Consider the following 22,377-nt stretch of genomic DNA (forward strand, 5'->3'; position numbering starts at 1 on the left):
GAGGGCTACAACAGCTTCCATATTGTTTAGAAGTAAGCCTGTGCAATGTTTGGCCCATTAATCCAAGGGAACACTTCTGGGATCAGGAAATGATATTGGGTAGAAGATGTCAAAGTCTGTAGCCAATGGAGTTGAAGTTGAGATCTTCAGAATGACCTGTTTTTTCAGAAATGTCTCAGTGCAAACTGCATGACTGATGAGAGAACATGAGTTTATGGTTGTTTACAAAGGGTCTAAATTTAACACAACTTTTTTCCTAAACAGTGCAAATGTTCATGTGTACTATCATCATCATCATGCCCTCATAGTATTATTTCTTGAGTTACGCAATTATTACCACAAATACTTACAAGGCCAAAGCCAAAAGTGCGTTGATCCAGCATTCTAAGAAATGCTTGGCTAAACATCCCTGGAGCTGCCATCTTCAGCTCTTCAAAAGAAAAAAGGACATCTGTCACATACACAGTTGAATAGTGAGAAGTGGCCTGCCAGTAGTCATTACTGATCAGGTCATCCACTCCAGGACTCCAAGTGGCTTTACATGCCTTGCATCTAATCTGAGGCAATCTGAGATCATATTGCCCTGGAAAAAGAAGGAAATATATACTCAAAGATAATTCTGACAGACGCAAACAGTGTCATTCTGACAACTGATATGGGAACCTTTGACTAAGGATGGATCAGGAGGACACTAATACAAACATTTTGTAAGGCACTATATTGGAAGTCACACATTTGTCAGGCAAATTAACTATCCCCATTCAAACAAAGCCTAATTATTTTCCTCCACATAGGTGGCCCCAGCCAATCTAATCAACACACAACCTATTGACACCTCTGGATTTCCAGCCATGATAAAGAACATTTTTGGCACAAAGTAACATGTATGAATGTAACATTCATGATTCGTATATGTGCTTAATTCCCTTACAAAAATGAACCATGTTTTTTTTTTGTAGTAACTATGTTTTTTTTTGTAGTAACCATGGTTTAACTATGGTTTTTGTAGTAAAATCATAGTAACTACAAATGAACCATGGTTTTAGTAGTAAAGCAATTTTATAAAAATTCACTCTCAGAAAAAAAGGTACACGATGGTAGAAATAGTCTTCCTCAAAGAACAGTTTTGTACCTTTTCAATAATAGTGCCTACTCGGTTTCTATCGTAACCTCAGTTCCCTGAGAGTAGGGAACGAGTATTGCGTAGCTATTCGCAGTGGGGAAACTCCTTTTCCTCGATTTACTGAAGCCTATAAATGTAAAACACATTTTGCAGCTGCACAGCGAGTGTCTGCCTCACTCGTTGGCTGTGCTGCGGTAACTGCACATCCAAGGGGCGTGGCCTTAGCCTGTATTAGTCCCCCGAAAAGCGCCATTATAGCAGGTTTAAATGACTGAAGCGACAACTTGCCAGATTACTATAGTGCGGCTGGCTACGCAATACTCGTTCCCTACTCTCAGGGAACTAAGGTTACGATAGTAACCAAGTAGCAAACTTTATAAATGTGGAAGGCGAGGACCAGCCGGCCGCATCACAAATATCCTGAATGGGAAAACCAGAGGACCAAACCCAAGACAAGGCCATGCCTCTAGTTAGAGCTGTATTCAAGACCAGCTTTGAGAGGTTTGAGTCCAAGACAAGACCGAGTCCAAAAAGGTTTGAGTCCGAGTCAAGACCGAGTCCAGGACAGGAAAAAAGTCTTATGCATGACATTATCAAGACAATCATTTTGGGTTATTATTTGTTGATCTAAAAGCAAAAACAGTGTCACAACACCCAGGATTTTTAAGTATAGACATTCCCCTTGATATCATATAATCTTCTAATCTAAAGAAAAAAGAATGATGACATATGGTGATACCTCATAATAGCTGTGTTAGAACTGATACAAACACCAACCCACTACTACTGGTAGGTAGGCTACTAGTAGCCTACTGAGCATTTGAGCAACTAAATGACAATATAGCTTCACTCCAGTAAGATATATCTGTGGTAATTTCTTCATGTTAAACCAAACTTTTATTTTGACGGGTTTCTGAGTGTATCTGACGATGAAATGCTGTAGATATACATGTACGTGTTCATGTATGTGTAGTACATGAACCTGCGGCACTCATTTGCAGAGACTCGTGAACAATCAGATTTGATAGCAGTCTTTAATATTCACAGTCACTAGTCCATATAGCAATTTCCTATTATGATCGGCAGTGAATAGACAGATCTGTTATTTCAGCTATGCGCCGGTATTGCAGTAGCAAATAGTAGAAAATAAATCACACACGTGCAGGTCGTACTTGTCAATGACAGGCACTACAATCTGCGATAATCTGCGGAGGTTTCTGCGGAAGTCTGCGGGTGCATTCTACAATAATACGTTACTGGGAACATAATAAAGACCCCTGGACTCGGTCGAGACCAAAAGCAATATTTGGCAAGACCAGTGGCCGAGACCGAGACAAGTCCGAGTCCGAATACCAGCGAGTCCAAGACAAGTCCGAGACCATAGAAAAACGGTCTCGAGTCCGGACTCGAGTCCAAGACCGGACTCGAGTACTACAGCCCTACCTCTAGTCGAATGAGCCTTGATACCTATAGGGCAAACCTGACCCACTGAGATATATGCCATAGATATGGCATCCACTATCCATCTAGACTGTCTATGCTTAGTGACTGGATCACCCTTGGATCGGCCACCAAAGTAGACAAAGAGCTGTTCTGATTATCTAAAAGACGCAGAACGCTCCAGACAGATTCTCAGTGCTCTGACAGGGCAGAGTCGATTAGCCTCTCCATCCTCAGCAGAAGGGCTAATTACGTGATAACCTGTGCCCTAAACTGCGTTGAGAGCACTTTGGGTAAATAACCATGTCTGGGTTTGAGGATGACCCTGGAGTCATCCAATCCAAACTCCAAACATGAAGGGCTCCCGGAAAAGAGCCTGCAGATCTCCCACTCGCTTGATAGATGCCAGTGCCAGCAGGAGAGCAGTCTTTAGAGAGAGAGGTTTAAGATCAACCAACTGGAGCGGTTCAAAAGGTGGAACTTTCAGAGCCCCAAGGACCGTGGAAAGGTCCCAAGACGGCACAGAAGGAGGTCTGGAGGTATATACATTTATACATCTTTACCTCCGGCTAGTGATGCTACTGCGGCGGCTCTACTACTACTACTGCGGCTCTACTACGTTCACATGCTTGTTTTCAGTCTTTCTATATTTAACTTATCAATATACTAAGGTTTAAAATGTAAAAAATAAAGATTATATTAGTAAAACTCAATGTGTGGCTTTTGCCCTTTTTAAAGATTTGGTAAAACAAGATTTCAATTTTCTAACTTTAGTTAGTCAGTAATGTTGCTGTTTGAGCATAAACAACATCTGCAAAGTTACAGCGCTCAAAGTTCAAAGCAAACGGAGATATTTGCTTTTAAAGAAATCAATTTCTAAGGACTACAGCAAACAGCCGGTTTTGGACTACACGACATTCCTCCAGGGTTGCTGACGTCAGCAAACCCCAATAAACCCCTCCTGCGAGAATACGAAATAAGGGGGGCGAGGCCATTTTATATTGCGTTGGAGAAGAGTTATTGTGGTATAGGAGTGTTGTTGCCGCTGCAATGTCGTCGAAACGCTGTTATTTTCATCAGTGCCCGGATTGCAGGTCCACTTTGTTCAGCCTTCCTAGGGTCGGGGGAGTTGGGATCAATGGATAATTATTACCCAAATCTCGCTCTCTGTGCTGCACATGTTACGGAGGAAAGCTTCCACAATCTTGGCGAGTTCAATGCAGGATTCGCACAATGGCTTGTCCTGAAAGATGGAGCAGTTCCAACTTTAAGAACAGAAGCTGTTGTTTACGGGCCACAATCTGTAAGTATGTTTTATTTTTCGTTGATGTGTTTTCCTGTAATAGTTCGTATTGTTAATTGTACGTTGTAGCAAGGAAGTAAATAGGGATGGCTCCAGAAACATGGCTTTTCCTATCATTGCTATGCTGATGACACACAACTCTACCTCTCATTCCAGCCTGACGATCCAATGGTAGCTGCTCGTATCTCAGCCTGCTTAACAGACATTCCTCTCCTCACTAAATTGCACTGGTTGCCAGTTGCCGCTCGCATAAAATTCAAGGCACTGACGTTTGCCTACAGAACAACCACTGGCACTGCTCCCTCTTACCTAAACTCATTACTTCAGACTTACGTGCCATCCAGAAACTTGCGCTCTGCTAGCGAATGTCGTCTTGTGGTACCATCTCAAAGAGGCACAAAATCTCTTTCTCGGACCTTTACCATGACTGTTCCCTGTTGGTGGAATGATCTGCCTAACTCAACCAGAGCTTCTGAGTCAGTAGCCACTTTCAAGAAACTGCTGAAGACCTATCTTTTTCGACAGCACTTGATTCAGTAGTACTAACACTTTCTCTTCTCTTCTCTTCTATTCTAAAAAAAAAAAAAAAAAAAAAAAAAAAAAGAAAACTTGCACTAAAGTTAAACTGAGAGGGGTTATAGCACTTGCGTATTGTTGTCCTACTGTTAGTTTAACTGCTTCTATTGTTTCTCATTTGTAAGTCGCTTTGGATAAAAGCGTCTGCTAAATGAATAAATGTAAATGTAAATGGCCCGATACCGATACTGGCATCGGGGATCGGGTCGATACGGTCTTCATATACTCGTACTCATAAAAATTTTCCGATACCACGCCCCGATACCACATACATTTTGTGAAACGAAACTGGCCGCCGCGAGTGCTTTGTCGAGGTGAACTGAGGCATAAGGACGTGCACTCCCAACGCAATAGAGTGCGGCACGGCACTAGATTTTATGGCCGAGTGCGAGCGCGGCCGGTAATGCACTCACTCTGTGTGTGCTGGTTGTGGGAGAATAAAACGATTCGCGGGACTCCCACAAACTAGAAATATCTATGAATACTGTTGTGTCTACATAAACTGTTATTACAAGAACTGAACACTAGAGGGAGATAGAGAACGGCGATTGATCAGTGTAGATACAAGAGAGAGTGTGAGATGTACATGTGAGTTCGATCTGGATTAAAAGGAGTGAGCATCTAAGGATTCTTGTGCCATCGCATCTTTTATTGTTTTTGTAAAATTCAGTAACAATACAACAAATTGGCGACGAGGTGGTCTGCATCTATACTGCGTGACGATGGCTGCACTGAACGCTCCATTTCCAGAGTTATTTCTGCCTTGTCCGGGTGAGCCCAGCATTCCATTCACAACGTGGACCAGGATGTTCCGCAACTATCTTCTCGTCGTGGCAGCTACAGGTGATGCTTGGCCAGAGGCAAGGAAAAGAGCCTTGCTGCTTCATTGCTTAGGGACCGAAGGACAAAGGATTTTTTATACTTTACCAGAGACTGGAGATACACTGGAGTCTGCTATCACTGTGTTGAGTACACATTTCACCCCTGCTATAAATGTTGTGGTAGAACGTCATAATTTCCGGAAACGAGTGCAAGGTGCTCACGAGTCTATAGTGAATTATATTGCTGAACTGAGACAGTTAGCTGCAACTTGTGATTTTCCTAATACAAATGACATGATTCGAGATCAGCTAATTGAGCATGTGTCGGATCCTCGAATTTGCGAGAGACTGCTCTTAAGACCTGACCTTACATTGGCAGAAGCTATTACAACTGCGACCCAAGTCGAGTCTGCATCGGAACAAACAAAGGTCATCGGGGAACGGAGTTTTCCAGTGCAAGCTGTCCAAGTTCAACAAAATGCCGTTCAGCGCAAACAACAAAGAACCACGTTCACCGCAAATACCCTTTCAAAATCTTCTGCACCTGCTGCGCATACACGCGCATGTTTTCGTTGTGGTTCTAGTGGACACTTGGCTAATGCAAGAGAGTGCCCGGCTACAAGAGCAATATGCAAAAACTGTAAAAAAGAGGGACACTTTGCACGCGTGTGTCGTTCGGCTCCTACGCACACAGTTGGAGAAGTTGAGTTACCCGAGTACACGTTACTGTTAATTCAAGGATCCAGCATGCAGAATAAAATACAGTGTGCTGTGGGCATCCAGACGCCTAAGTCCTTTGCAAACGTGGAACTGATCGTGGATACTGGCGCTTCAGTATCAGTTCTGCCTCGATCTGTGTATGAAAAAAACTTCAAAGGTACACATTTGCAGCCATCGACAGCGCAACTAGTTACATACTCGCGCTCGCCTATTAATGTGCTAGGCTGTATGCAAGCTACTGTTATTAAAGACAATGTAGAATACTCTGCTACTTTCTTTATTGTGGAATCAGGAACTGCTCTAATGGGTATGGATTTGATATCTGCTTTACACCTTTGCATAGAAGGGAATACAATCACTTCTGCACGGGCCGCCGACTTACCTGCTTCTCTTCCTCTGACACCAGTGATGCAGCTTTCCTCTTCTGCACCTGCGACAAGTTGTGTGAAAGGGTTCATGCATAAAGTGAAAGTCTTACAATCCGCTGTACCTGTGCGACAAAAACTGCGACGTCTACCTTTATCAGTACGTGCTGCTGTGTCTGATGAACTGAACCGCCTTCTCAGCGCAGGTGTAATAGAGAAAATTGATGCTTCATCGTGGCTCTCACCGATTGTTGTAGTACAAAAAAAGACAGGAGGAATTAGAGTGTCAGTTGATTTGCGGGAGCCTAATAAGGCTATTATAGTGGATGCTTACCCTCTGCCACACATGGATGAGACTTTAGCTGCCTTGTCAGGTGCAACTGTTTTTTCTACCATTGATCTGGAAAACGCTTACCACCAGGTTCCGCTCCATCCAGATAGCCGTGACCTCACAGCGTTTATAACGCACGACGGGCTGTTTCGTTTTTGCCGTGTTCTGTATGGTCTCGCATCGGCTCCGGCCGTATTCCAGAAAATGATGTCAATAATACTCAAAGATGTTCCCAATGTACAGAATTACTTGGATGACATCATCTGTTTCGGACGTACACAGCAAGATCATGACGTTGCTCTGGATGCTGTCCTCAAACGTCTAGGCGAGGCCGCTCTACGAATGATTGAGAAAAAGTGTAATTTCCGTCAGTCCTGCTTGCGCTTTCTTGGACACATGGTGAATGGAAATGGTAGCCAACCTGATGAAGATCATCTGCAAGCAATAATGCAGGCCCCAGCTCCAACTGATGTCACTAGCTTGCGCTCCTTTCTGGGTATGTTGTCCTGGTATAATAAGTTTATACCTAATTATGCCACTCTTGTTGAGCCGTTGCGTGCATGCCTGCGCCAGGATTCTGAATTTGAATGGACTGATGATGCCCAACAGAGCTTTATGGATGTTAAGAAATGCTTAGTGGACAGTCCAGCACTTGCCCTATTTAACCCAGAAATGCCAATCATTGTGTCCACTGATGCATCAGATTATGGTCTGGGAGCGATATTATCGCAGGTGTAACCAGATCACAGTGAACGCACAGTGGCATTTGCGTCACGAACCTTAACCTCAGCCGAACGGCGTTATTCAACTGTGGAGAAAGACCGTCGAGAAGTGGCGCACATACCTCTGGGGCAGGCGTTTTACGCTGCACACTGATCACCAGGCGCTGACAACACTGCTGTCTACGCGGGGAGCTGGACGTGCCGGGATGCGCATTGCTCGGTGGTCAGCTCGCCTTCTGTGTTTCACTTATGACGTTGTGTATCGGGCTGGCTCTTCAAATCATGTTGCTGACTGTCTGTCGCGGTTACCTCTTCCTCTCGCTTCTGCTTCTACCTCTGATGATGAGCCAGAGCTGGTCGCTTTACTGTCTACTGCCCTGACTGCGATTTCACCATCCGAGTTCAAAACTGCTGCAGCCTCGTGTCCTGAACTGACCGCTTTATGCACCCAAATCGAAAAAGGATAGCCTGTTTCTGTAAAAGCTGTACAGCTGAACTTAGTGTCAAGGACAATGTGGTGTTCAGGGACACCCGTCTAGTAGTTCCAGCGACATTGAGACATACATTAATAGCTCTCGCGCACGAAAGTCACCAGGGAATCGTGAGGACAAAGCAGTGCTTAGTCGAACTATACTGGTTCCCTGGAATGGATCAGATGATCCAGACTCAGGTCTCCTCGTGCGAGTTGTGTCAAAGGCTGGATAAATCTGCTCGGACTGTTACCGCGCCCCTCCAACCGGTACCTTTTCCAGATGCACCATGGAGTAAACTGGGAATGGACATTGTTGGCCCGTTTGACACTGCTGGTTGGGACTGTAAGTACGCTATTACTTTAACTGATTACTATTCCAAATGGCCAGAAGTTGCCTTTACATCGTCTGTGACGACAGGGGTTGTTATTGACTTTCTCAATGGCATTTTCAGTCGCCATGGTTACCCGGTAGAGTTGGTTACGGACAATGGGCCACAATTCACGTCGGATTCACCATTCACCACCTTTCTGCGAGAAATAGGCATTGCGGCAGTTCGCACGGCTGTCTATAATCCAGCCGCGAACGGGGCTATAGAACGTTTTAACAGAGTTCTAAAGGACTGTGTAGAGTCGGCTATAGTACAATCTAAGCCATGGAAACGTGCTGTTACAGACTTTCTTCAAGTTTATGGCTCTACTCCACATGCCACCACGGGAGTTTCACCCTTCGAATTACTCCATGGGCGGAAGATGAGAACAAAACTGAACGTTGCCCTTCATTCCCCTGCAAGCACTCTCCAGCCAACGGATGTTCACAAGCGAGTTGTTCTTAAGCAATCTCAAATAAAGCGTTATACTGATGCAAAACGTGGAGCACGACGGCTTATCCTTAAAGAGGGGGACAGGGTGCGAGTGCGCAAGCATGTGCCGAAGGGACACTGCAAATTTTCTGATCCTGTTGAAATTGAGAAACAAGTGGGTCCGAATACCTACTTGCTAGAGGATGGAAGGAAATGGCATTCCTCACGATTGGCACGAGCTGTTCAGATGCCTGATCCTGCAGCTGAGCTTGCGGAGCAAAGTTCTTTCTGTAATGAAGCTGATAACTTTCCGCGGGCTGAGGAACGTCCGTCAAGAATGCGCAACCCTCCCTCATGGCTAAAAGATTTCGAGACGTAAATGTATAGTTATACATTGCATAGCCTATAGCTTATACGTTCTGTTCCTGTTATAATTAAGATAAGCTTGTTTTTGTACTCAAGCAATATATTCTAAAAAAAAAATACTGTTCAAACAATTTTACTTCCTTGGGTTATTGCTTAATGTTGGAATGAAACATCTTTTTGTTTTATGGTAATTACTGATAGATTAAGTGGGAAGGAAAATATCTTACGTATTGGGGGGATGTTGTGTCTACATAAACTGTTATTACAAGAACTGAACACTAGAGGGGGATAGAGAAGGGCGATTGATCAGTGTAGATACAAGAGAGTCTGTGAGATGTACATGTGAGTTCGATCTGGATTAAAAGAAGTGAGCATCTAAGGATTCTTGTGCCATCGCATCTTTTATTGTTTTTGTAAAATTAAGTAACAATACAACAAATACAACATATTAAAACTAATATATTTTTATTCATCTGTTGCAGAAAAGCAAGAAAAACAACTGAAACAAAATAGAAACGATTTACAGGCCAGAGTTTCTTTTCATAACATGTTTGCAGCGTTGAGCGATGTAGCCAATCACAGACATGTGTGTTGATTTCTTGAACGCAATGGCCAATCAGAAGCATTTAAGATAGGCTCTCCTCACCGCTCAAAACTTTTTTGTTCAGTGCTGAATTCTGTATGCTGGCTGTCACGATGTGGGTTTGTGTCCTGTCATGTTCTTTGGTTCCCTGTCTTGTTCATTAGTTTTCCCAGGTGTTTCTGATTTTCCCACGCCCCCTTGTTATCCTGTTAGCTCGTTTGTCCCTGATTATTTAAGCCCTATGTTCCTGCCCTGTCTTTGTGAGTTGTTGAATGTATGATAGATGTTAACGTTGGTTATTTCTGTATCCTTGAGTCCTGTTTCTGAGTCTTTGAATCCTGTTCCTGTCTAAGTTTGTTAATAAAGCCACACTGCATCTGGATCCAGCCTCATCGCTATTTCTAAAGCACTACGTTACAGAACAACTCACCACGAAATGGATCCAGCAGTTGTCAGCAACCGGGCTCTGGGAGAATACCTGTCGACGTTATTGCAAGAGGGCCAGTCCGTCCAAAGGTACGCGAAGGATTTTCTGTCCATTTGCCATCTGGGAGCGCTAGATGAGATCCAGCTCATGGACCTGTTTTGGAACGGGCTGGATTATAAGATCGCTCGATGGATGCCGAGGGATCTTACTGAATGGACTCTTGACCGGTATATTGCTCAGGCTTGCTCCTTGGATGATCTCTTCTCGATTACGGGCTTGTTCTACTCTACACCTGCCGGGCTCTCGTCGCCTCTCGTAAGCCCAACCGAGGCCGCGCTTCACGTGAGCCTCGACGAGCATGCATTTCACGTGAGCCCCGACGAGCATGCATTTCACGTGAGCCCCGACGAGCCCGCACTTCTCGTCTGCCCCGCCGAGCCTGCGCCTCATGTGAGCCCTGCCGAATCCAGTGAGTCAAGTGCCGCCGAGTCAAGTGCCGCCGAGCCAGGTGCCGCCGAGCCAAGTGAGTCAAATGCCGCCGAGCCAAGTGAGTCAAATGCCGCTGAGTCAAGTGCCACCGAGTCTACCGAGTCAAGTGAGTCAACTGCCGAGTCAAGTGCCACCGAGTCAAGTCCCGAGTCAAGTGAATCAAGTGCCGAGTCAGGTGAGTCAACTGCCGAGTCAAGTGCCGCCGAATCAAGTGAGTCAATTGCCGCCGAATCAAGTGAGTCAATTGCCGCCGATTCAAGTGAGTCAATTGCCGCCGATTCAAGTGAGTCAAGTGCCGCCGATTCAAGTGAGTCAAGTGCCGCCGATTCAAGTGAGTCAAGTGCCGCCGAGTCAAGTGAGTCAAGTGCCGCCGAGTCAAGTGAGTCAAGTGCCAGTGAGTCAAGTGCCGCCGAGTCAAGTGAGTCAAGTGCCGCCGAGTCAAGTGAGTCAAGTGCCGCCGAGTCAAGTGAGTCGAGTTCCAGGTCAAGTGAGTCGAGTTCCAGGTCAAGTGAGTCGAGTTCCAAGTCAAGTGAGTCGAGTTCCAAGTCAAGTGAGTCGAGTTCCAAGTCAAGTGAGTCGAGTTCCAAGTCAAGTGAGTCGAGTTCCAAGTCAAGTGAGTCGAGTTCCAAGTCAAGTGAGTCGAGTTCCAAGTCAAGTGAGTCGAGTTCCAAGTCAAGTGAGTCGAGTTCCAAGTCAAGTGAGTCGAGTTCCAAGTCAAGTGAGTCGAGTTCCAAGTCAAGTGAGTCGAGTTCCAAGTCAAGTGAATCCAGCCAAGTGAAAGTTTCAAGCCCAGTGAAGCGCCGTCGCAGGAGGAGGAGGACTCGTTTTGCTCGCCAGGCTCCGGAGGGCGTTCCCAGATGCCTCGCCCTGCCGGCCCCGCCTCTGCGCCTCGCCCTGCCGGCCCCGCCTCTGCGCCTCGCCCTGCCGGCCCCGCCTCTGCGCCTCGCCCTGCCGGCCCCGCCTCTGCGCCTCGCCCTGCCGGCCCCGCCTCTGCGCCTCGCCCTGCCGGCCCCGCCTCTGCGCCTCGCCCTGCCGGCCCCGCCTCTGCGCCTCGCCCTGCCTGCGCCCTTCAAGCTCCGGGAGGGCTTTCCTGAACCCGTGGATTTCCCCAAGTATTTTTTGGGGGGGGGCCAAGGGTCCGGTGAGGAGACCATGAGGGCTGCGCCGCCATGGTCGTCTGCAGGGGCTTCACCTCCATGGCCGCCATCACGTCCTGCTCCGACCTGGCCTTCGCCTCGTCCTGCTCCGCCCTGGCCTTCGCCTCGTCCTGCTCCGCCCTGGCCTTCGCCTCGTCCTGCTCCGCCCTGGCCTTCGCCTCGTCCTGCTCCGCCCTGGCCTTCGGCCCAGTCTGGTCCGCCCACGCTCTGCGGCCCAGGCCCGCCTTGCCTAGGTCCAGGTCCCGTTCCCCTGCATGGGCCTGGCCCCCCATCCCTCCCCCAAGACCGCCCTCCTGGACTTTTGTTTGTTTTTTTGGGCTTCAGGAGCCGCCCTTAAGGGGGGGGTTATGTCACGATGTGGGTTTGTGTCCTGTCATGTTCTTTGGTTCCCTGTCTTGTTCATTAGTTTTCCCAGGTGTTTCTGATTTTCCCACGCCCCCTTGTTATCCTGTTAGCTCGTTTGTCCCTGATTATTTAAGCCCTATGTTCCTGCCCTGTCTTTGTGAGTTGTTGAATGTATGATAGATGTTAACGTTGGTTATTTCTGTATCCTTGAGTCCTGTTTCTGAGTCTTTGAATCCTGTTCCTGTCTAAGTTTGTTAATAAAGCCACACTGCATCTGGATCCAGCCTCATCGCTATTTCTAAAGCACTACGTTACACTGGCAAATCCTCTAATTATAACAAACAAAGTGTGGATATTATGAAAGATTCATTGTGCAGTCAGCTTCATTGATAATAACAGATTTGTGAGATCGCGATGAACTGTCAGCTTTTTAGGAATTAGGCTATTAAGGGAGCGCGCTTTGCGTGCATTCAGTAATGTCAGACCATGCACGCAGTAACTGCTTGCTTTTATGTTAAATTAACAGTGGTTTGTGTGTTAAATGCTCATTCATACTTAACGTTATCCGACAAACACCTAACGTTACAAACTTTATTTAAAATCTCAACAGCGAACTTGGAATTAGAGTTCTAATTATTCTTTGATTAGAGCTTTTATATATTACTACAAAACATAAACATGTTCTACATAAACATGGTTCTGTGTTTGATTTGGCTACTGTAGTAAATCCAATGTTTAGTGTTCGTTTTGGGTTGATAGTTCTGTCGACAGATATTTGGCTACAATCGTTCTAAAAATACAAAAGTAACTTCCATACAGTCAGTTACGATCACTATAGATCCGCAGTCTTTACTAAAAAAAATCCCTTTGAGGACTGTAGTATAATTTATTAGAACGATTATTTGAATTTCTTGTTTATGAAGCTTAATTTTTTGTAATACTACAATAATTAGTACAATTAAATAACAGCGTATCTAAAAGGTAATGAGAAAACAAAAAACAAACCTTTCTGAAACGTCGTTTAACAGCCGTTCTTGAACAGGTTCTGCTCGATCATCTTCACTAACATTCTCTGGGTCTGATTCGGTTTTGTATGGTTTTGTTGACGCCATCGTTTATAATACACCAAAGCACAAACTAGGCTACCGGTAAAGGCAAGGGGCGTGACGTTTCCGGAAAACGTGCACTAGGCAGTTAGCGAATCACAACACACTGGGCCAGCTAACCAATCTGAGCCCATTGCGTATTTCTGAGGGACTGGCTTCATAGAACCCGGAAACCATCAGACCGTTTTTACAAGGAGGGACAGAGCAGTGTACGAAGCATGAACACATGTTACAGTGCAACACACAAACACAATCAAGCATTCGAAAAAATTTGTTTTACCACCCCTTTAAAGTATACTTTTACACATAAATACCCTGATTTAGGGTTTTATTTAGTTATAAAAAACAAAAAATCAAATTTAATTTAAAAACCTTTTATCCGATTAATCGAAAAAATAACCGTCCAATTAATTGATTATCAAAAAAAGTTGCAGCCCTAATGAAGATGATGGGTAAACTGGTCTCACTGATCACATTTACATTTATTCATTTAGCTGACGCTTTTATCCAAAGCGACTTACAATTGCTATATATGTCAGAGGTCGCACACCTCTGGAGCAACTAGGGGTTAAGTGTCTTGCTCAGGGACACATTGGTGTCTCACAGTGGATTCGAACCCAGGTCTCTCACACCAAAGGCATGTGTCTTATCCACTGCGCCACCACCACCTGTTCACACATCTGAAAGCATGACTGCATCCTCAGCTGTGAGGCAAGTATCAGTACTATGAGTTATTTGAGTTTCTTAATCTTATGATATTATTTTTTCTGATGAGTTTGAATTTTTAGTCCTAAGAGTTTGTTTGCCATAATGACAGAGTGATGTCAATCTTGATAAAGCACAGTAAAACTGCACTTCAAATGAAATCTGAAAGATGTCTTTCACTTAATTCATAAAGTATAGTAGCATACAGGTACCAAATGTCAATTTGAAATGTAACGTGCAAAATGGCAATGCAATGTGTAAAATGGCAATGTATTTCTGTATTTGAATTTACATTTTCCATACGATGTGTGCAACATCTGGAGCAAAAAAATTATTCAAAATCAATAATGTAATAATTTGCATTACTACACTAGCTTTAACATATAATTTAAACATAAACATTGTATAAGTTTTTAAAAATGACAATTAAAATGTATTACAGAAATTAGATGTTTAAGATGCTCAAGCTAATATTGTAGCAAATTAAGGCATTTGATGCAGTGATTGACAGGACGGGGATGTGATTGGCTCGGAATGCATTTTCAAATCCGCATGTAATTTTGCTACATTCATTGCGGTATTTAATAAAAATACAATCGTAAGTGTCTTAACTGAGTGTAAATGCAATTAAGAAAAATAGCATTTAAATGATAATTTTGCTACAATTTTAGCTTGAACATGTTAAAGGGAAAGTTCACCCAAAAATGAAAATTCTGTCATTAATTACTCACCCTCATGTCGTTCCAAACTTTCGTTCATCTTTGGAACACAAATGAAGATCTTAATAATGAAATCTGAGAGCTTTCTGACCCCCCCATAGACAGCTAAGCAACTACCACTTTAACGCTTTAAAAAGTTCATAAAGTGATTGTAAAACTAACCCATATGAGTTGAGTGGTTTAGTCTAAATTACTACATCCTTATGCATCGCTTTCTGTCAGGACTTTTACGGGCTTTTCCCAAATCACTGAAGTGACGTCACCGTCAGGTTAGCAGTAGCCGGAGCCGTCAGGCAAGTGTTATTTAAATAAACTCCTGATGTTTCAAACTTTCCAATGCCTCGTTTTATGAGTACAGAACCTATTTGTACTGCTGTAGACGTTTGGTACCATTCTGGACATTATTAGGAGGGGGATTATATTTTAATTATATTATTAAATTTGAATTGTCACTTTGCCCCAAACATTGCACATATGGTATGGAAAATGTAAATTTGAATAATATATTGACATTTTGCATATTACATTTCAAATTGTCTTTTGCTGCCTGTATGCTACCATAATAAAGTGATCGTAAAATAATTTGAATCGAGCAGTTTAGTCAAAGTTTTTCTGTAGAGATACAATCGTTTTATATGATGAACATATTTAATTTAGGGCTTTTATTTACATATAAATATTCTTCAATTCGCACATCATTTGTGGTAAATGAAAGGTCAAACATGTTTGCTTGACGTGCGAAAACTAATGAGGTTCATTCTCCAGTGTTTCGCAGCACGTAAGCTTCCGCAACAACCACTGAGGTTTGTTCTCGCTTGTCAAAGCAAGTGTGGTCTAGCTTGTGTTTGTTCAATGTTTACATGTGAATAAAATCAAAATTCAATCTGTTTATTATATAAAGCGGTGGTCTCTTCAAAAAAAAAATTACTTAACTCCTCATTTCAAATGGATTAGTTTTTAAATCTCTAAGAACTTTTTTGAAGCATCAAAGTGGTAGTTGCATAGCTGTCAATGGAAGGACAGAAAACTTTCCCATTTCATTAAAAGATCTTCATTTGTGTTCCAAAGATGAACTAAAGTCTTGCAGGTTTAAAACTACAAGAGGGTGAGTAATTAATGACAGAATTTCCATTATTGGGTGAAATTCTGAAAGTATCAAAAATATTGTCCATGTGACTTGTTCATTGTATTTTTTGGTGAACATCTTGCCTTTCACCATACAGTAGCCCTAGCTCTACTTTGCACATTCAAGTGTGCATGATAAATACTGTTCACAATGGCCGTGCTTAAAATTACACAAATAAATTGCTTTCACTTTAGCATAGACACAATTTCTTAAAGGGAAAGTTCACCCAAAAATGTAAATGCTGTCAGTTTTTACTCATCCTCATGTTGTTCCAACCCCGTAAGACCTTCGTTCATCTTCGGAAACACAAATTAAGATATTTTTGATGAAATCTGAGAGCTGGATCACTCCTCCATACTAGTCCACAGGCTTCTTCAGAGATTGAAACTTGTTCCCCGAAGAGTTATTAAAGATATTGTTAAAATAGTCCAAGTGACTACAGTGGCTCAATCTTACGTTTATCAAGCGACGAGAATACTTTTTGTAAGCAAAAATAATGAATTTAATTCAACTATTCATTTCCTTCTCTGTGGGCCTCGAGTGAGTTCACGTAGTGTAACAGCGCAGCGCCTCTGTGTTGTACGTCACACGCATCACACACATGACCAGCGTCGGCCAATAGTGAGCCTACGTGTGACGTAGCTCTACGCTTACACACTACGTGAACTGACTAGAGGCCCAAAGAGAAGGAACTGAATAGTTGAAATAAAGTCGTTATTTTGGGGGGGGGGGTTTGCGCACAAAAAGTATTCTCGTCGCTTGATAAAATGAAGATTGAGCCACTGTAGTCACTTGGAATCCCTTAGAAGCCTATTGAGGAGTGATCCAGCTCTCAGATTTAATCAAAAATATCTTATTTTTTGTTTCGAAGGTCTTACGGGGTTGGAACAACATGAGGGTGAGTAATTACTGACAGAATTTAAATTTTTTGGTGAACTATCCCCTTAAATGTGGGAACAAGCTTCTATCATAGAAGTGCAAAGTATGGAGCGGATTTGCACTGTAAAATAGGGCTGTAGCTTACAGTTTACTTTTCTGGGTACTTTATATGAAGCTTTAAGTGAATTCAGGCTGTTGGAACGAATTCCGAAATTCGAATACAATTCAATTGGACTGACACCCATCAGATCACAGACGATCCCAGTCCAAGGCAAAGATGCAACAAACTTCATCTAAGCCCTTTGAAAATAAGCCAAGAAACATGTGGGTCAAGCCTTCAAGAAAAGGGGTGAATAAAATAGACTGAAACAGATCTGACCATACATGCATACACTACACTACTAACATACTCACTAACATACAAACTATGCTTACTAGGACTAGATGTTAATATCCCTTGATATTCAGCAAGCGCTGTTGTTGGAGATGTTCACTTGGGTGGGGGTTGGTTTGGGGGATGACCGTAGCAATGTCGAAACGGAGATCCCCACTCCTGACAATTTGAGAAGCGATGTGTGGAAGGTGTTTGGATTTCAAACCATAAATGGGAAAATCACAAATAAAGAAGTGTCAATCTGCAGAATATGCAAAGTACAAATGAAATATCACTCTACAACTAGCAACCTGAGGGCACACCTGACAACGTTACACCCTGACAGGCTTGGCGATCTGTCCGAGGAACCGCCGCTAAAACAGGCAAGAATTACTTCTTTTCTGCCTCCCTCCTCATCACGGGGCTTACCAGCTGTCCGCCAAAATAAGATAGCAGACAAACTGACACGGTTTATCTGTAAATACAGGAGACCGATCAACATCACGCAGGGGTCTGGATTTAAAAATTGTATTCACGAGCTTGAGCCAAGTTACACGGTTCCTAGCCACGCAAAAATCACTGACAGAGTTGTGAACCTTGTAAGACTGGAAAAACTTGAAGGACTTTAAGAGAGAGGGCCACTCTCTGAGAAAACAAAGGAAATTAACATTTCAACTCCCCCTCATGCACTATTGAGACGAAGGTCTCACCTCCCTCATCCTAATCTACATTTCTCTCCCCCATTCTTCATCCTGGCAGAGGTCTCCCAAATTCACACAAGAATCTAAATGGTTTAATGTGAATGATTATCATCTAGTTTTATACATATTTGGTATTATTTGAAATGTCTCGGTACGACTGGTACAAATGTCTCATTCCCAAAGAAGTAAACCCAAAAGGTAATAAAGTTCTTAGGAAGTTTAAAAATATCTTCCACACCCTCCAATACTGGAGGGTGTGTCTTTGAGTTAACACCTTCGACCATTTGACTGAATGCTAATTTTCCACTGCTAGCAAATGGTGACTTACAGGTAAATTTCCACTGTGATTGATGTTTAGAATTGAAATGAGGTCTTGGTATATAATGAAACGCAGCGAGAGCTCAGGGCTTTTTTCTATATCTGAGATCGGCCCGTGAGGCTGAGAGTTGCGAGTCTCTCTGCCTCACGCATTTCTTGTCGGGTAAACTTTTTCCTCTTGGTTCTAGAGCATTTGATGTTTTGCATTGATTATCCTTGAATTGATTATGAAATTATAATGATACATTTACCTGACATATTAAATTGTGATATTTGATTATTCTAATTGACTTTGACATTATTTGCATTCAAGAGTTTAAAAGAATAGTAAAACATTTGCTCACATTTAATGATGCACAGATATTATTGAAAAAACCTGTTCATTTTATGGAGTCAGATGAAACGAGTTAATACATAAGATAAAATGTATTGCATTTAACCAAAAATACTTTACCACGAGAAAAGACAGTAACACGCAAAGACCTTCACCGCTAATTCGAATACCGCCATTGGATCGAGTTAAACGGCCTTACAACCTCTATGACACAACTTCAGACAACATCAGACAAATGATCAGTGAAAAAAAGATCGCCCTGATCACAGATGGCTGGACATCACTTGCCACAGAGGCATATGTGACGGTCAACGCACATTTTATAGATAATGACTGGGAATAAAAAGATGTAATTCTCAAAACGGCTGAAGCGCAGAAAAGCCACACCGCCGAGAACGTTGCTGAGTGCATCTCAAACATACTCGGAGAGTACAACGTTAGTCGTGAGTCAGTGCTTTCCATCACCACTGACAACGCGGCTAATTATATCAATGCTGTTGAGAGGCACCTGCAGGCCGTCAATGTCCCGTGCATGGCACACACCATTAACCTGGCTGTGAGGAAAGGGCTGGCAGTGCGAGCTATAGAAACTCCAATCAGCAGACTTTAGGCCACAGCAATGCATTTTAACAAATCCACTACCGACAGCTACTTTTGGAATCCAAGCAGAAGCTGCTTGGTCTTAAGCCTGCGAAGCTAATTAACGACTGCGCTACCCGATGGAACAGCACTTACGACATGGTGTGTCGGGCAACCGAGCAACAAGCTTCGGTAGCAGCGGTCATCATGGAGAAGAAACTTGACATCTCGAGTTGACTACCAGCGAGTGGACCCTTATGGAGCAGGTGAGTAACAAAAATGATGTAGGCCTAAGTACTGTATGTATGCATAACCAGGTGATATTGATTGACCAATTAATAGGCTAGATGTTTCATTAATAATACCCTACAGAAGAGGGAATAGCAGCATATGCATAACTGCGTTACGTTGAGCTGCTAGCCATAAAGTTATTCTAATTATGTTAGTGTGTATTTTCGTAGATGAGAGCAGTGCTTAAGCCATTCAAAGTGGCCACTGAGGCGTTATCCACCGACCAATTTCCAACAGCATCAGCTGTTCTCCCCCTGAAGTATGTACTTTTGTCACATCTTCAACCATCCACCGGTGATCCGGCAGCACTCAATGAAATGAAAACGAAGATAAAGACGGACCTCTACAATCGATACAGTCGAGACAAAGATGCCTTCAAGCTGCTTAATTCGGCTAGCTACCTTGACCCGCGTTTCCATCGGCTAATTCATTTGGAACGAGACCAACGGCAGGAGGTACGACAGAAAATAAAAGGTGAGATAAGTCAGCTGCCAGTGTTTGCGGAGCGAGCAACCTTGGCTACGGGGATAACGCGCCAGGAGAAAATAACCATCAGTGCTATGGGGGACCTTATTGGTGATGTTTACCGCCAAGGAGCAGACGCATCAGAAAGTCCCTTAGATATAGGAGCCGTGCTAGAGCAAGAAATGTTGATCTACGAAAGTGAGACCCCACTACCCACCGATACCAACCCATTATCATGGTGGAAGACGTCACAGTCAAAGTACCCCTCCAGTGGTTTAACCTCAATTTTATGAAGCGATGCAAGTGCTTTGTTTTGCGCAAAAACCCCCAACATAATTTACCTCTATATTCACAAAATAATATTATCTGCACATTCACGGAACAACTTCCGGTCTTGAGTCTACACAATACGCATGCGTTGTAGTGCTCCCCCTACTGGGAATCTATGATTCCTAAATAAAGTGGTAAATTGTGTTTTTTTGCAAAAACAAACAAAGCACCCGCATCGCTTCATAAAATTGGTTAAACCACTGGAGTCACATGGATTACTTCAATGATGTCTTTCCTATTGTTTTCTGCCTTGAATGTGTTAGTTGCATTGCTCCCAATGGAGAGACAGAAAGCCCTCAGAATTCCATTAAAAATATCTTATTTTGTGTTACGAAGGTGAACCGAAGTGGGAGAGGGAGTGCGCAGTGATTGGCTGGTGTGAGAGCCTGTCATCTATAACCAATTCAAATTGAATTTGAATCTAAAATCTTGTTCCGTGTTGTTAATATATTTTGACATCCACACAGAATTGTCTATCCCATGCACAGATCTTAAGCATTACATTTAATGACTTTGGACAACTTGTGACTGTCAAAAATATAATTTCTAATTATCATCTTCTTCAATACAGACAAGAGAGAGTGTGAAACCATCAGCTGTTTGCCAGGTAAATAGTGAAGTCATAGTGACTTATCATAGTAGAAAACCTTTTTTTTTGTATGTTACCGCAATTTTGTGTCAGATTAGTGACAACTAATTGGTATCAATTCACATGTACTTGTTTTGCAGAGAAGAGTTATTTCCGTTTAGGGCAGCAAAAATACTGCTCGACCAACCTAAATCTGGGTGCGTCTGTTTTACCTCTGTTTTAATTTAATGTTACTTTAGATGAGTGTATGTGGGAAACCGACATGGCCAATCCAAAGCTATTTGGTTAGGAATAAAGTTGGTTAATTTATATCTGTAATAGTGGCCATAGATCTGCCTGAAGCAAACGTTACTTTAAATTAAGTGTATACAAATTCAAGGGGGCTATATAAAAGAATTTTTGATTGTGTAAAGGTGAATCCGACCGTCTAAGATATTAGCCAATTACCTCTGTTTGGTGACCGAAACTGGCGAGATTGCGATCATGAGATCGGAAGACGCGAGGACCTCTGAGTGACATAGCTTCCTAATCTTAGCGGGTAAAACATAATTAAAGAGTTAAAAAAGAATAATCAAACATTCGCTCACTTTTAATGATGCCCAGATATCATTAAAACCTTTTTCATTAATGGAGTCAGATGAATAACGAGTTAATACATATGAGAAAATGTATTCCATTTAATCTTCTTGTGTTGCGTAAAAGGAAAGACCGTAACGCGCAGAGACCTTCACCTGTATTATTGGAAGACCGCCATTGGACCGACAGTCGGGCTTTCACATGGCTACTCGATGTGCAACTGACCAATAACAGTTGAGTATTCCAGCAAGCCGTGTGTTAATGTGGTGTGTATTCTTCTCATTTTAGGTCCTGGGTCCATTTGGGCTGAAAGACCGAACCAAACCAAAGCCGGACTGTAACCTACTGGCCTACATGACAGACTCAAACTGACACCTACTGGCATGGATGCTGCATCACCTAGAATTTAAAGTGTGGAGGTGACTCCATGTCTCCATCTCTTGTGAGTGGATATCATGTAAAACATTCTTAAAAGAACTGCTCATTTCTTCTGAATTTATAGTATTTATTGTTCTTGTAGTAAGTAATATTGTTGTAATCCTGTTAATGTATTTACAGTATAAATTGCAAACATGCTTGTGTTGGGCATGTGTTTACAGGTTATATAAATTTTAGAGGAAGTAGATAATGTGTATTTAAAGGTATTTAAAGTCAGCTATTTTTCATCTAAAATTGCTGTTTTTTAATTTGTAAATTAGCAACTACATTTTTTAACCATTGCACAGCACCACTTTATCACTTTATTATCTATTAATAATTTTGTATAACTTTGTAGTTAATTGTTTTATGTCACACGTGAGAACAAATGCAAGTTTATATTTCCTTTCAGATTATGTAATTTCTGTAATAAAGTCTGTATCATAGAATGATAACTTCTTTCTGTTGTTATTTTGTAGATTTTTGTTGTAACTAAATGGCTTAAATGTAATTCAAGATAATTTAGTAAAACTGCAGTTTTACTATAGTATTACTACAATATAACTGTAGGGTCACCGTGATTTTGCCAAGTAAGACATGGTCCTGGATCAACATTCCTGTCCCAAAATGTAGTCCTTACCCAATCCCTGCCCCTTAACCTAGCCCTACCCATAACTTTTCTCTAAAATCAGAGGGTAATGATAGGTGAATGACACTGATGTTTAAGTACTTCACCTTGGTTCTAAGCCTAAACTTGAGATAAAATGTAATCTTGTCCCTCAAATCTGATTGGTTAATTGGAAAGTTGATCCAGGATCAACAATGATGT

The 22,377-nt window shown here is 42.6% G+C and overlaps 1 protein-coding gene across 1 annotated transcript in view; it reads right to left on the reverse strand.

The window, feature by feature from the left end:
* LOC143759144 (uncharacterized) overlaps window positions 1-22,377 on the reverse strand; it is a 45,664-nt gene that overhangs the window by 3,786 nt on the left and 19,501 nt on the right. The window lies entirely within an intron of this gene.

This window comes from Siphateles boraxobius, unplaced genomic scaffold, assembly GCF_051911475.1.
Source record: "Siphateles boraxobius isolate OS27281-9 unplaced genomic scaffold, OSU_SipBor_1 308, whole genome shotgun sequence".
NCBI classification, from domain to species: domain Eukaryota; kingdom Metazoa; phylum Chordata; class Actinopteri; order Cypriniformes; family Leuciscidae; genus Siphateles; species Siphateles boraxobius.